The sequence below is a fragment of the Lepus europaeus genome, chromosome 9 (assembly GCF_033115175.1).
Source record: "Lepus europaeus isolate LE1 chromosome 9, mLepTim1.pri, whole genome shotgun sequence".
Classification (NCBI taxonomy): Eukaryota; Metazoa; Chordata; class Mammalia; order Lagomorpha; family Leporidae; genus Lepus; species Lepus europaeus.
The window spans coordinates 63,544,121-63,557,956 of NC_084835.1; positions in this window are offsets into that span (position 1 = coordinate 63,544,121).

Sequence of the window (13,836 nt, forward strand, 5' to 3'; positions counted from 1 at the left end):
TATAGTGATTCTTCCCACCATACTTGCCTTCCCACCCACACTCCCACCCCTCCTCCTCCTTCTCCCATTCCCAGTCCCATTCTCCATTAAAATTCATTTTCAACTAACTTTATAAACAGAAGACCAACTCTTTACTAAGTGAAGATTTCAACAATTTGCTTACACACAAAAAATCTGTTTGAGATGAGAACAAGTTTTAAAGTTAATTCTCATAATACAACTCATTGAGGACAGAGGTCCTGCATGGGAAGTTAGTGCACAGTGACTCCTGCTGTTAATTTAACCATTAACTCTCTTATGTGTGATGTTAGTGACCACTTGAGGCACTTGACATGAGTTGCCTAGGCTACGGAAGCCTTCTGAATCCACAAACTCTGTCAATATTTAGACAAAGTGGAAGTTCTCTCCTCCCTTCTAAGAAAACTACATCTTTCTTTGATGGCCACTTCTTTCTGCTGGGGGCTCACTCACAGAGCTCCTTCATGTAGAACATTTTTTGCCATGGTGTATTGGCTTTCCATGCCTGAGAAACTCTCATGGGCTTCTTAGCCATATCCAAATGCCTTAAGGGCTGATTCTGAGATCAGAGTGTTACTTAAAGAGATTGTCATTCTATGAATCTGCTGTATGCACTGCTTCCCATGTTAGAACATTCCCTCCTCTTTAATTCTATCAATTAATTATTACCAGACAAATGATCCTATTTATATGATCACTTCAACACTCAATACTATCTATATGTTCACTTTAAAACTTAATATGATCACTTTATTTATTTATTTATTTATTTATTTTTTATTTTTGACAGGCAGAGTGGACAGTGAGAGAGAGAGACAGAGAGAAAGGTCTTCCTTTGCCGTTGGCTCACCCTCCAATGGCCGCCACGGCTGGCATGCTGTGGCCGGTGCACCACGCTGAATATGATCACTTTAATATTAAAGATGGCATTGCAGTTTGATTTTTCCTCCTTGTTTTGCCAGTCTCTTGAATTCCCTGGGAGCCCATATTATTCCAAATAAACACTTTTGTTTGACCTTGAGATTCATTTTCAGCCAATTCAGGAGAACCATCCTGGACCCAGTTACTGTCACTCATTTGGTAGTTTTCTAATTGGCCCTCATCGACATTAGAACCATCATATTTCAATTTTTACATTACTTGCCAAATTGGTAAGATTCCGTGTTGCCCAAAAGCTGGAAATTTTTTGATCCCGTGATGAAGACAGAGCATCTCTATTAACTGGTTTTCTATTGTTATAGTCCACAACTATAGACTCTGGAGCTTCTGATTTAATGCTTATATTTAAGGCATCTTTAATGAAATTTCGGCAAGTTTGAACAACTTCACTCATTTGAAGATAGCTGGCCACTGTCATCACTTCAATGGCATTTTATTTATAACATACCACCTAATAATGAAACAAATTTAGAAGATTGCTCAGTGATGCAACCACCTGTTGCCTATCCAGAAGAAAATAAGATGCTAATCGTCAAGGAAGAACCAGATTTGGATGGTGCTCTCCTCTCAGGGCCAGATGGTGATAGGAGTGTGAATGCAAATTTATTGGCTGAAGCTTGCTCTGGTCAAGATGGAGGTGATGCTGGTACTTCCCATGACTTCAAGTATGGTTTGATGCCTGGTCCCTCAAATGATTTCAAATACGGATTGATACCAGGTACTTCAAATGATTTCAAGTATGGATTGATACCAGGTGCTGCAAACGATTTCAAATATGGATTATTGCCAGAATCTTGGCCAAAACAAGAAACTTGGGAAAATGGTGAATCATCTCTAATCATGAACAAGTTAAAATGCCCTCATTGTAGCTATGTAGCCAAATTCAGATGAACACTAAAAAGGCACTTGCTCATTCATACGGGAGTGAGATCATTTAGCTGTGATATTTGTGGAAAGCTGTTTACTTGAAGAGAGCATGTAAAAAGACATTCCCTGGTGCATAAAAAGGATAAAAAGTACAAATGTATGGTGTGTAAGAAGATCTTCATGTTAGCAGCCAGTGTTGGAATAAGACATGGTTCTTGGCGCTATGGTGTTTGTGTAGACTGTGCAGATAAATCACAACCAGGAGGGCAAGAAGGTGTAGATCAGGGACAGGATACAGAATTCTCTCGGGATGAAGAATATGAAGAGAGAAAAAAAAAGATGGCATTGCAGAGAGCTGGATAGGAAGTAGAGCAGTCGAGTCTTGAACTGGTGCCCATATGGGATGTCAGCACTTCAGGCCAGGGTGTTAACCTTCTGCGCCACAGTGCAGGCCCCATATATTCTGGTTATTAATCCTTTATCAGTTGCATAGTTTGCAAATTATTCCTCCCATTCTGTTGGTTGCCTCTTCACTTTCCTGAGTGTTGCTTTTGCAGTACAGAAACTTCTCAGCTTGATGTAGTCCCATTTGTTAATTTTGGCTTTGATTGCCTATGCCTCTAGGGTATTTTCCAAGAACTGTTTTCCTGTGCTAATGTCTTGCAGGGTTCCCCTGATGTTCTCTAATAATTTGATGGTATCAGGTCATAGATTTAGGTTTTTTTTTTTTTTTTTTGGTAAGGAAAAGAATTTATTGGGGGAAACCTGACAGACCAGAGGGAAGGGATGAAGAAGGAAAAGAGAGAGATGGAGAGCATAAGAGAGATCAAAAGAGAGAACAAGAGAGAGACAGAGAGAAACAGAGAGACAGAGAGACAGAGAGATCAGGAGATGGAGAGAGAGAGAGAGAGTAGTGGAGAAAGAGAAAACAGAGACATGTGTTCAGGAACAGGTTTTCTTAAAACTTTGCTGGGGGATGGACAGGGAAGTAGGAGCAGCGAATCTCATTAGGATGGGGGTGGGGCTGACACTGGTGGTTGGGTCATGTGGCCACCTGGCTTCCAGCAATGGTGGCAGGAGCTAGAGCCTAGGGTGCTGTCAGGGTGTAGATTGCACCGTAGATAAGACTATGCCATTTTATTAACATTCCCCTGTTTGTTTTTTATAAAGCAGGAGTTGTATGGGATTACATTAGCCTCAAAAGTCCAGGAAGGGTAGAGGGACGATGATCTGTCTTTAGAGCTACTTCCTGCTGACATGGGGCAATGGGGGTACTCTTCACTGGCATGGGGTGATGTCTCAAACCATTGTCTCTTGGGTGGGGAGCCTAGTATATCCCTGTAGCAGCATTTGGTTGTCCCCCTGTTTGCTGAAGGTCTTGGTTTGTTCCATTATCAACCTCTATAAATACTTAATCAGACATGGTAGTATAAAAGGGTGAGAATAGCAACCAATTATCCTAAGAGAAGCATTAACCAAGTAATGAGAGGATTTCAAAGAGGAGAGGAAATGAGGGGGCTCTCTGGATCCTTGGGAAGATTGCTGTTTGATGGAGGTGGTTTAAAGCTGATCCCAATCGAGACTGGGAGAAAGGTCACTCATCTTTTGTGGGTAGAGGAGTTTGTCTGTGGAGAAAATCCTGAACAATCATAAAGCATTAAGTGTGGGAGAGGACCATCAATACATACAGGTCTGGAATAGAGCCATTGATATTAGAGTAGAGGATATGATTACAAAGGAATGAGGTCCCAAATGGGCTAGATAGCATCTATAACAAAGGACAGAGTCATTATTAGAGGACCTAAGAAAGGTGCTGTCTAAGCCATGAATAAGCTCTCTGAGCGGCAAATAGAAACTGACAGAAAGGGCTTGATAATAATCTGGTGGGCTTTAAGGCCCTGGCAGTTATGAGGCCCAGAACTATATATCTTTTCACATGGGGTACATCCTAAGGGAGGTGTGAACAACCTTCTTGGAGATTTAGGTCTTTAATCCATTTTGAGTGGATTTTTGTGTAAGGTGTAAGGTTGGTGTCTTGCTTCATACTTCTGCATATAGAAATCCAGTTTTTCCAGCACCATTTTATTGAAGAGAGTGTCCTTGCTCCAGGGATTGGTTTTAGCTCCTTGGCCAAATATGTTTGTTGTATATTCTTGGATTGATTTCTGGTGTTTCTATTCTGTTCCATTGGTTTATCCATCTGTTTTTGTACCAGTACCAGGCTTGTAGTTTGTCTTGAAATCTGGTATTGTGATGCCTCCAGTTTTGTTTTTATTGTATAAGATTGCTTTAGCTATTTGAGGTCTCCTGTGCTTCCATATGAATTTCAGCATCATTTTTATAGATCTGAGAAGAATGTCTTTGGTATTTTGACTGGTATCACATTGAATCTGTAAATTGCTTTTGGAAGAATGGACATTTTGATGATATTGATTCTTCTAATCCAGGAACATCATGTATCTTCTTTTATTTCTTTCTTTAAAGCTTTGTAATTCTCATCATAGAGATCTTTGACATCCTTGGTTAAATTTATTCCAAAGTATTTGATTTTTTTTTGTAGCTATTGTGAATGGGATTGATCTTAGAAGTTCTTTCTCAGTCACGGCATTGTCTGTGTATACAAAGGCTGTTGATTTTTGTGTTTTGATTTTATATCTTGCTACTTTACCAAACTCTTCTATAAGACTTCAATAGTCTCTTGGTGGAGTCTTTTGGATCCCATATATATAGAATCATGTTATCTGCAAATAGGAAAAGTTTGATTCCTCCTTCTCAATTTGTATCCCTTCGATTTCTTTTTCTTGCCTAATGGTTCTGGCTAAAACTTCCAGGACTATATTGAATAGCAATGGTGGGTGTCCTTAACTGGTACTGTATCTCAGTGGGAATATGTCCAACTTTTTCCCATTCAATAGGATGCTGTCATGTGTTTGTCATAAATTGCTTTGATTGTGTTGAGAAATGTTCCTTTTATACATAATTTGCTTAGAGTTTTCATCATGAAAAGGTATTGTATTTTATAAATGCTTTCTATGCATCTATTGAGATAATCATATGGTTTTTCTTCTGCAGTTTGTTAATGTGGTGTATCACATTGATTGATTTGTGAATGTTGAACCACTCCTGCATGCCAGGGATAAGTCCCACTTGGTTTGGGTGGCTGATCTTTCTGATGTGTTGTTGCATTTGATTGGCTGGAATTTTGTTGAGGATTTTTGTGTTTATGTTCAGCAGAGAGATTGGTCGGTAGTTCTCTTTCTCTGTTGCATCTTTTTCAGGTTAGGAATTAAGGTGATTCTGGCTTCATAGAAGGAGTTTTGGAGGATTCCCTCCCTTTCAATTGTTTCAAATAACTTGAAAAGAAGTGGAGTTATTTCTCTTTTAAATGTCTGTTAGAATTTAGTAGTGAAGCCATTTGGTCCTGGGCTTTCCTTTTTTGGGAGTGTCTTTATTACTGATTCAATTTCTGTCTTGATAATGGGTCTGTTTAGGTGTTCTATGTCTTCATAGCTCAATTTAGGTAGCTTGTATGTCTTCAGGAATCATTCATTTCTTCTAGATTTCCCAGTTGTTGCCATACAGCTTTTTGTAGTAATTTCTAATGATTCTTTTTATTTCTGTGGTGTCTGTTGTTACATTTTCTTTTTCACCTCTAATTTTATTTATTTGGGCCTTCTATCTTCTTTTTTTGGTTAGTTGGGCCAATGGTGTGTCAATTTTGTTTATTTTTTCAAAAAACCAACACTTTGTTTTTCTGATCTTTTGTATATTTTTTTGATTTCAATTTTGTTGATGTCTTCTCTAATTTTAATTATTTCTTTTCTCCTACTAGTTTTGGATTTGGTTTGCTGCAGTTTTTCTAGATCCTTGAGATGCATGATATCTCATATATTTGGTACCTTTCCAATTTCTTGATGTAGGCACCTATTGCTATAAACTTTCTTCCTAACACTGCTTTTGCTATATCTCATACGTTTTGATATGTTGTATTGTCTTCTTCATTTGTTTCCAGAAGTTTTTTGATTTGTCTTTTGGTTTCTTCTATGACCCACTGTTCATTCAGGAGCATGTTGTTCAGTCTCCATGTATTTGCATATGTTCTAGAGATTCCTGAGTTGCTTATTTCCAGCTTTATTCCATTGTGGTCCAAGAAGATGCATGGCATGATATAGATTTTTTTTGACTTTGGTGAGACTTGCTTTATGGCCTTGCATGTGGTCAATCCTAGAGAAAGTCCCATGCACTTCTGAAAAGAATGTACCTTCTGCAACTGTAAGATGAAAAATTCTGTTAGGTCCATTTGGTCTATAGTGTCGATTAACTCCTCTGTTTTCTAGTTGATTTTCTGTTTGGTTTATTTGTCCATTGCCTAAATCAGGGTATTGATGTTCCCCACTACTATTGTATTTGAGTCTGTCTCCCTTAGATGCCTTCTCATTTCTTTTAAATAGCCCAATGCCCTGTAGTTAAATTCATATACTTCTATAATAGTTACATCTTCCTGTTGAATTGATCTCTTTTTCATTACATAGTGCCCTTTTTGGTCTTTTAATAGTTTTTGTGTTAAAGTCTATTTTGTCTGATATTATGACAGCTACATCAGCTCTTTCTTGGTTTCTATTGGCATGGACTATCTTTTTCCATTCTTTCGTTTTTAGTCTGTGTGCATCTTTGTTGGTAAGATGTGTTTCTTTTAGGCAGCAAATAGATGGGTTTTGTTTTTTAATCCATTCATCTAGTCTGTGTCTTTTAACTGGACATTTATATTCCTGGTTACTATTGATAAGTAATGACTTTGCCCTGCCATTTTTCCATAAATATTCCTATTTTTTTACTTTGTATTTCCTTTGTACTTTTACTGGGGGATTTTCTTCCTTTACCTTCTTTCATAGTTATGACCATGTTTCTGTGTTTCTGTTTGCATCACATCCTTAATCATCTTTTACATGCCTGGATGGGTAGTGACAAATTCTTTCAGTTTCTGTTTGTTGTGGAAAGTTTTTATGTCACCTTCATTTATAAATGAGAGCTTTGCAGGGTATAGTAGTCTGCATTGACTTTTTTTTCTCTTAAGACTTGGAATATATCTCACCATTCTCTCCTGGCCTGTAGGGTTTCTGATGAGAAGTCTGCTGTTAGTCTAATTGGAGATCCTCTGAAAGTAATCTGGCATTTCTCTCAAGCAAATTTTAGAATCTTTTGTTTATGTTTTACTGTAGTTAGTTTGATTACAATGTGTTGTGGTGAATATCTTTTCCAGTCATGGCTATTAGGAGTTGTATGTGCTTTCTGTCTTTGGATGTCCCTTTCTTTCTCTAAATTATGGAAGTTTTCTGTTATTATTTCACTAAAAAGGCCTTCTTATCTTTTTTCTCTTTCCATGCCTTCAGGAACTCCTAGAACCCGTATGTTAGGTTGTTGTATAGTATCCTGTAGATTACTAATGGTGTTTTTTAGTTTCTTAATTTCTTCTTGTTTTGTTCTTACTGTATAATTTCCTGTACTTTGTCTTCTAAGTTGGATGTTCTTTCTTCTGCTTCACCAATTCTGTTGTTAAGGCTTTCCTCTGCATTTTTTATTTGTTCTGTTGTATTCTTCATTTCCAGGATTTTATTTTGATTTTTCTTTAATATCTCAATTTCATGGGAGAAATTTCCTTTCATATCATGTACATATTTCATTAGTTCGTGCATTTACTTCTGATTATTTCTTTGTAATCTTATGATCAATTTTTTGAATTCCATTTATGACATTTCTTCAATCACATCATCTTGACAATCTAGTATTGAAGTGTTGTGTTCCTTTGAGGGCACCATGTTGTCTTCCTTATTCTTGTTTCTTGAATTTGTGTGCTTGTTATTCATCATTTGTGGATATTCTCATTATTTTGTTTTGTTTTTTTTTCTCTGTGTTGGCTTTTATCTTTGTACTATGCCTCTGTAGATTAGTGGAGTATCTGCTTTCAATGAATACCTAGAGACATGTGTTGGGTATGGCCATGGAGTTTTAGTAAGTTCTCCAGGGTGAAGGGCATGTCTAAGGTGACACAGTCAGGTTTGGCATGGTAAATATCTTTTTTTTTTTTTTATCAGAGGGGAGGTTTGTTCTGCTCAGCCAAGCTGCTCTACTTAAAGGAGACTAGAGCCTGAACACTAGCCCTAGTGGGTATAATAATCATCCACTGTGCCCCAACGGCTGCACAAAGGACCTTGTAGTTTTCAGTGTAAGCTCAGATTCCCCAGTGATGTCCCTCATCAGGTAAGCAGGGAGCCCTGAACATGTGGAGACTCCCTTGGTGACTGCCCAAAGTCCCAGCCACACTGTGAGTCCTCCCACACAGCCTCGGTTTTTCAGTCTTGGAACAAAAGTCTTCCACAGTCACGAGTACCCAGCCCCCTGTCAGTTCTCCCCACTAGCCTCAGGAGTCTCCACTCGACTGGTGACTGGTTGCTGGGCACAGAGATGAACCGGTGCAGCTGTTACATATGTCCAAAATGCTGCCTGCTCTCTATCAGCTTGTTACAGAAGGCTGTTGCCGGGTGACTGGGGAGAAAAATGTGTGCCTCCTTTTTTTCTCCTCTAGTTTGGCAGGTACACTCTCCTCCACAGGGGGATTCCCTCTAAGCTCTTTCTGCAGCTTTATCGCCAGTGGCTTGAGCTGCTGTGGTCTGGTCTCACCTCACTCTCTAATGCCGGTGCAGAAAAATTGGCTGCTGGGGTCCTGAATTGTGGGCATCCATTCCCTCCACGTAGGTCTACTGTGTCCCTCTAATTTACATAGTTTCCTCTGCTGTTTTCTCTCTACCTCTTCCCTGAGACTGTACTCTTTCCAAATTTTTTAAACTATCATCTCCTAGACTAGAGCTTTGAGTCACTTTCACTCAAACCCTTGTTTCAGGGTCTGCTTCTAGGGATAGGGATACCATACGGTCATATGGTAAAGAAAACCTGAGGTTCCTAATGATTGGAAATTGGACCAGCCTTTTTGCAGATAATTTGGACCAGGCAAATAATGAATGATAGTTGGCATCTTTCAAAACGAGCCCTAAAGTAGTAGATTATGTGTTGATTAAAAAGTCTGATATGTTGTGTATTTTAATTTTATTACAGATACCTTGTTTGTCTTGAGATTGATTTATCTCAGTTCCATTTTCTAAGCTAACTAATTTATAGTCATTGGATCCTCATAATTATCAATAAATAAGCACTGGAAATTGTTCTATGGAGGAAAGTGGTATAGAGAGATTATTGCCAGGCCACATAATTTATGATTAAAAAGAACTGAAGCTGAGCAAGCAGGAAACACGTTTCAAGACCAGTGATTTCATCAATGCCTTCCCTGCTGAAGAAGTATTTTTTGGAACTCTTAAAAAAGAACAATTCCTTTAAATTTACCTGTTTTGCTTATGCTTTACAAATCAAGGTTGCTATTTGAAATCTGGAGAAGTAAATTCATGGAGAACTAAAACTTGTTACTAGCTTAAAAGAAGTTAGAAGTTTGTGGGGTGGGCACTTGGTGAAGTGATTGAGATGTCCCTTGGGAGAACTGTATCCTAAATCAGAGCACCTGGGTTGGATCCCCAGCTCAGATCTCAATTCCAACTTTCTAGAAATGTGCAATTGCAAAGGCAGCAGGGATAGTTCGGATGGTTGGGTCCTTGCCACTCATGCAAGAGACAATATTAAGTTCCTGAATCTCTGGCATTTGGGGAGTGAACCAGTGGATGGGAGCACAATCTTTCTCTTTATCTCTTTCAATGTCTCTGAAAAAATTATAAAGAAACAAGGGGTATTGTTGGAGTTGGAAACACACTGCCTCTGTAGCCTGTGACCTGGGTACAGCTCCCATGATAAGTTCTAAAAGCACCCTATGCAGATCTTTCATATTTTTCACAGTATGCAATCATATTTTTTATATTATTTATTTTATTAAATTTCTGTTTTTCAGTTAGACTCTAAGCTCAGTGAAAGCAGCTAATGTCTTTCTTGTTTAAACTGCATTTTAATACAGTCTGAGCAAAAACAAGTACCTTATAGTTACTTGTTGAGCAAATGAATAAATTACATTCACAGTATTAATAGCTTTTTAAGTTTTCTAGGCCTGGGTTTCCTCATCTGGGAAGTACAAGTTGGCTAAGACAATTACCAAGCTTCTTTATAGTTCTAAAATTAAATGATTCTGAGACAGGCATTTGGCTTTGTGGTTAAGATACCAGTTATGTGCCCATATCCCATAGTGGAGTGCCTTGATTTGGTTGTCAGCTCTGGCTCCAGACTCCAGCATCCTTCTAATGTGCACCATGGGAGACAGCACTACTGAATTAAGTAGTTGAGTCCTTGCCACCTACATGACAGAACTGGATTGAGTTTCTGGCTCCTGGCTTTGGTCTCATCCAGGCCCTGGCTATTGCTGGCATTTGGGAAGTAATACAGCAGATGTGTTCGTCTCTCTGCTTAGCAAACAAGTTAACAAAAATTTAAAAAGAAATAAAATTGTTATAAATATCCTTGTGTACATCTTTGGGTAATGACATGTCAATTCCCTTGGGTAAATACACAGGTACCAAATTTCTGGGTTATACTGTGTGTATGTGTATGTATGTGTGTGCGTGTGTATAGCTCATTTTATTTTTTTTTATTTATTAAATTCACTGGATTTTGATGAAGAGCTTCCCACACGTTATACTAGTTATTCTGCTACACTCATATATGAGGCTCCCAATTGCTTAACTATTTGAGACAGACACAATTTTCCAAAAGGGACTTTGATTTGTAACTATCATGAGAGCATGGGAAATTTCATTCTGCCTTTCAAAGTCCTTGGTACCCTATCTTCTTAGCTGTAGGGCCAAAATTCAGCATGAGTCCTTTGGGGGAGAATGTGGTCTCATTCTGAACATCTCAAGTCTCCCTTCAGTCAACCTGTCAAAATCCTTGCTGATCTGACTTTCCTTCAATCTTCACTCCAATCAGCCATGACCTTCTCTTCTTTTCTCTCATAAAACCATAGCTGATGATAACTCACTGTAAAAGGAACTACCTGCAGGGGGTGTTTTGGCACAGCGAGTTAAACTGCTGCTTTCAATGGGAACATCTCGTACTGGGGTGTAGGTTTGAGTCTCAGTTATTCTGCTTTCAATATAGCTTCCTGGCAATGCATCCTGGGAGGTAGCAGATGATGGCTCAAGTGCTTGGGCCCTTGCCACCCACATGAGAGAACTGGATGAAGTTCCAGGTTCCTGGTTTTAGCCAGGTCCAGTCTTGGCTGTTGTGAGCATTTGAGAAATGGATCAGTGGATGGAAGTTTTCTGTTTCTTGCCTTTCAGGTAGATGAAACATAATAATAAATAAACATTAGAAAAGTAAAAAAACCCTTCTTTGATCTGGAATTCCAGTCCATCTATTTTCTATTGCAGTCACACACTATTTTATTTAAAGTACATTTTTTATGATGCATTCACTCTTTTTCTAGTTCTTGTAGTAGAATAGGGTTATACTTTCTTACCAAAGAAGAAATCCTTTGATTCTATGAATTATTAATCTAGATATACTGGTACCAACAATATTGTATCAGATACAGATAAAATTTATGATATTAGGATCAAACATTAAAAATCAAACTTGAGGCTGGTGCTGTGGCACAGCAGGTTAAAGCCCTGGCCTGGTGCTGTGGCATAGTGGGTAAAGCTACTGCCTGCAGTGCCAACATTCCACATGGGCACCTGTTTGAATCTTGGCTGCTCCACTTCCTATCCAGCTCTCTGCTATGGCCTGGGGAAGCATAGAAGATGGTCCAAGTCCTTGGGCTCCTGCACCTGCCTGGGAGACCTGGAAGAAGTTCCTGGCTCCTGGCTTTGGATCGGTGCAGCTCTGGCTGTTGCGGCCAATTGGGGAGTGAACCACCAGATGGAAGACCTCTATCTCTCTCTGCCTCTCCTCCCCTCTTGTGTAACTCTGACTTTCAAGTAAATATATAAATCTTTATAAAAAAAAAAAAAACAAAAAACCCCAGCCTGTAGCACCATCATCCTGTGTGGATGATGGCTTGAGTCCCTACTCCCTGCTAATGTGCCTGGGAAAGCAGCAGAAGATGGCCCAAGTGCTTGGGCCCCTGCACCCATGTGGGAGGCCCAGAAGAAGCTCCTGGCTCTTAGATCTTTGATTCAGATCAGCTCAGCTCCAGCCATTGCAGCCATTTGTGGAGTGACTCATTGGATAGAAGATCTTTCTCTCTTTCTCTGTTTCTACCTCTCTCTTTAACTCTGGCTTTTAAATAAATAAAATAAATCTTTTTGAAAAAAAAGTAAAACCTATATTTTTACTTTGATTTGCTTTAGAATCATAACATTGCAAGCAACCTCGAGTAACCTTACCCAATAGTTGTAATTTCTGATATATGGTGGTTTGCAGTGAGGAGATGTTGTCAGTATCACAGCAACTAGCTTTCTACAGATATTCAGTCATTCAACTTTCTACAAACCCTCCCCTCATCCTCTGGAACAATCCTTTCCTTGCATCTCCTATGCTCCTGCCTTATCATATCCTTCAGCAATTTTGAAATGCAACCAGGAAAGAAGAGAAAAGAGAGGCAGAAACAAAAATGAGTTGGAAGGAGTGAATTTCATGCTCAGTGATCCAGGGTGGGTGTGTGCCTGTCTCCATGGAAGCATACATGTATTTGTGGGTGTTAAAGAACATTGTTTCCTAAGGCTAACAACATACAAGGGTATTTAAAAATGTTCATGGAAAATGGAATTAAAAAAAGTTGATATTGGCACAAAAACTTTTGAGATCTACTCATTGTTTTCTCAAAATACATATTTTCTATGAACTGTTTGAAGACCTCTGATATATATAATTTCAGAACTTCTGGCACTGAAATAAACTTATTTTTAAATTTCATTTTTTACTTGATCTGACCTCAAGATTTCCTGGAAACTTTCCACTCAATTTTCCAAAAAGAATTATTTCCTTGGAATTGAGTAACGAAGCCAGGGTCTTGCTATTGTTTTAGGGAAAAAATAAAGCAAAACCCAAACAACACAAATACCCTCTGTCATCTTTTAAAGTAATTTTCTTTTTTGGAGGAGTAGCTTAATAACCGGATTTGTCTGAAATAATTTATTTTTATTGAATTAAAGGATTATTGAGAGTTAAAGTTCATGTTGAAATAATATAATTATTAAACTATTATAAATCTCTCTGATGCTGACATTTGTTCAGAACTAATTAGATTTGTGACCTTAAGCAAATGAGTTTACCTTTCTGGTGCTTGTTTTCATGATTTCAGAGAGAGGATCATTACAGCAGTGTCCTTTGTTGTTAGTTGTGTTGGTACACAATGCTGGCATCATTAAGTGAGTCCCAGGGACTCAAGGAATGGAAACTCGTCCAGGCAAATGCACCCTTACTGCTAGCAATACAGCAATGTGGTTAATTCTCCTGGTGAATAAAGTGCGCTAAGTCCTTTTCCTAGATGAGCAGAATGCCTGAGTACCCTGCTGTTCACTTGGTTTTTGTCTTTTTCTTAACTTTCCTCTGTTCTGTCCTGTCCTTGGAGAAAACAAGAGAGGTGAGAATCATCAAAAGGTTACTCCCGTGCAGAGAAGACTACCAAACAAACCACAATTTTAAAATCCAAACTAATTCTATTTATACTTCTGTACTTAATCTCTTGAAAGTTATATTCTTGGGTTGAAGATCTAGTTATAGATCTCTGGGGACTGATTTATTTTTTGTCCTTGACACACAAAAAACCCTCTCTGGAGGTAAAGAGAAAGTGCCTCCTGCTCCCTCTAGAGGGAAAAGTGTGCAATTAACATTATTTTTAGGGGATTCATTCACAAAAATCAGTGTGAATGAACATGCTTAGAAAAGTTCAAGGTACCACATAAATTCAGTCTATTGAGAACCTATAACACTGGGCACTGTGTAGGAAACTAATTGGAAGCAGAGCCAGGACTCAAACACAGGCATGCCACCATGGGATGTGGGCATCTCAAGCAGTGTCTT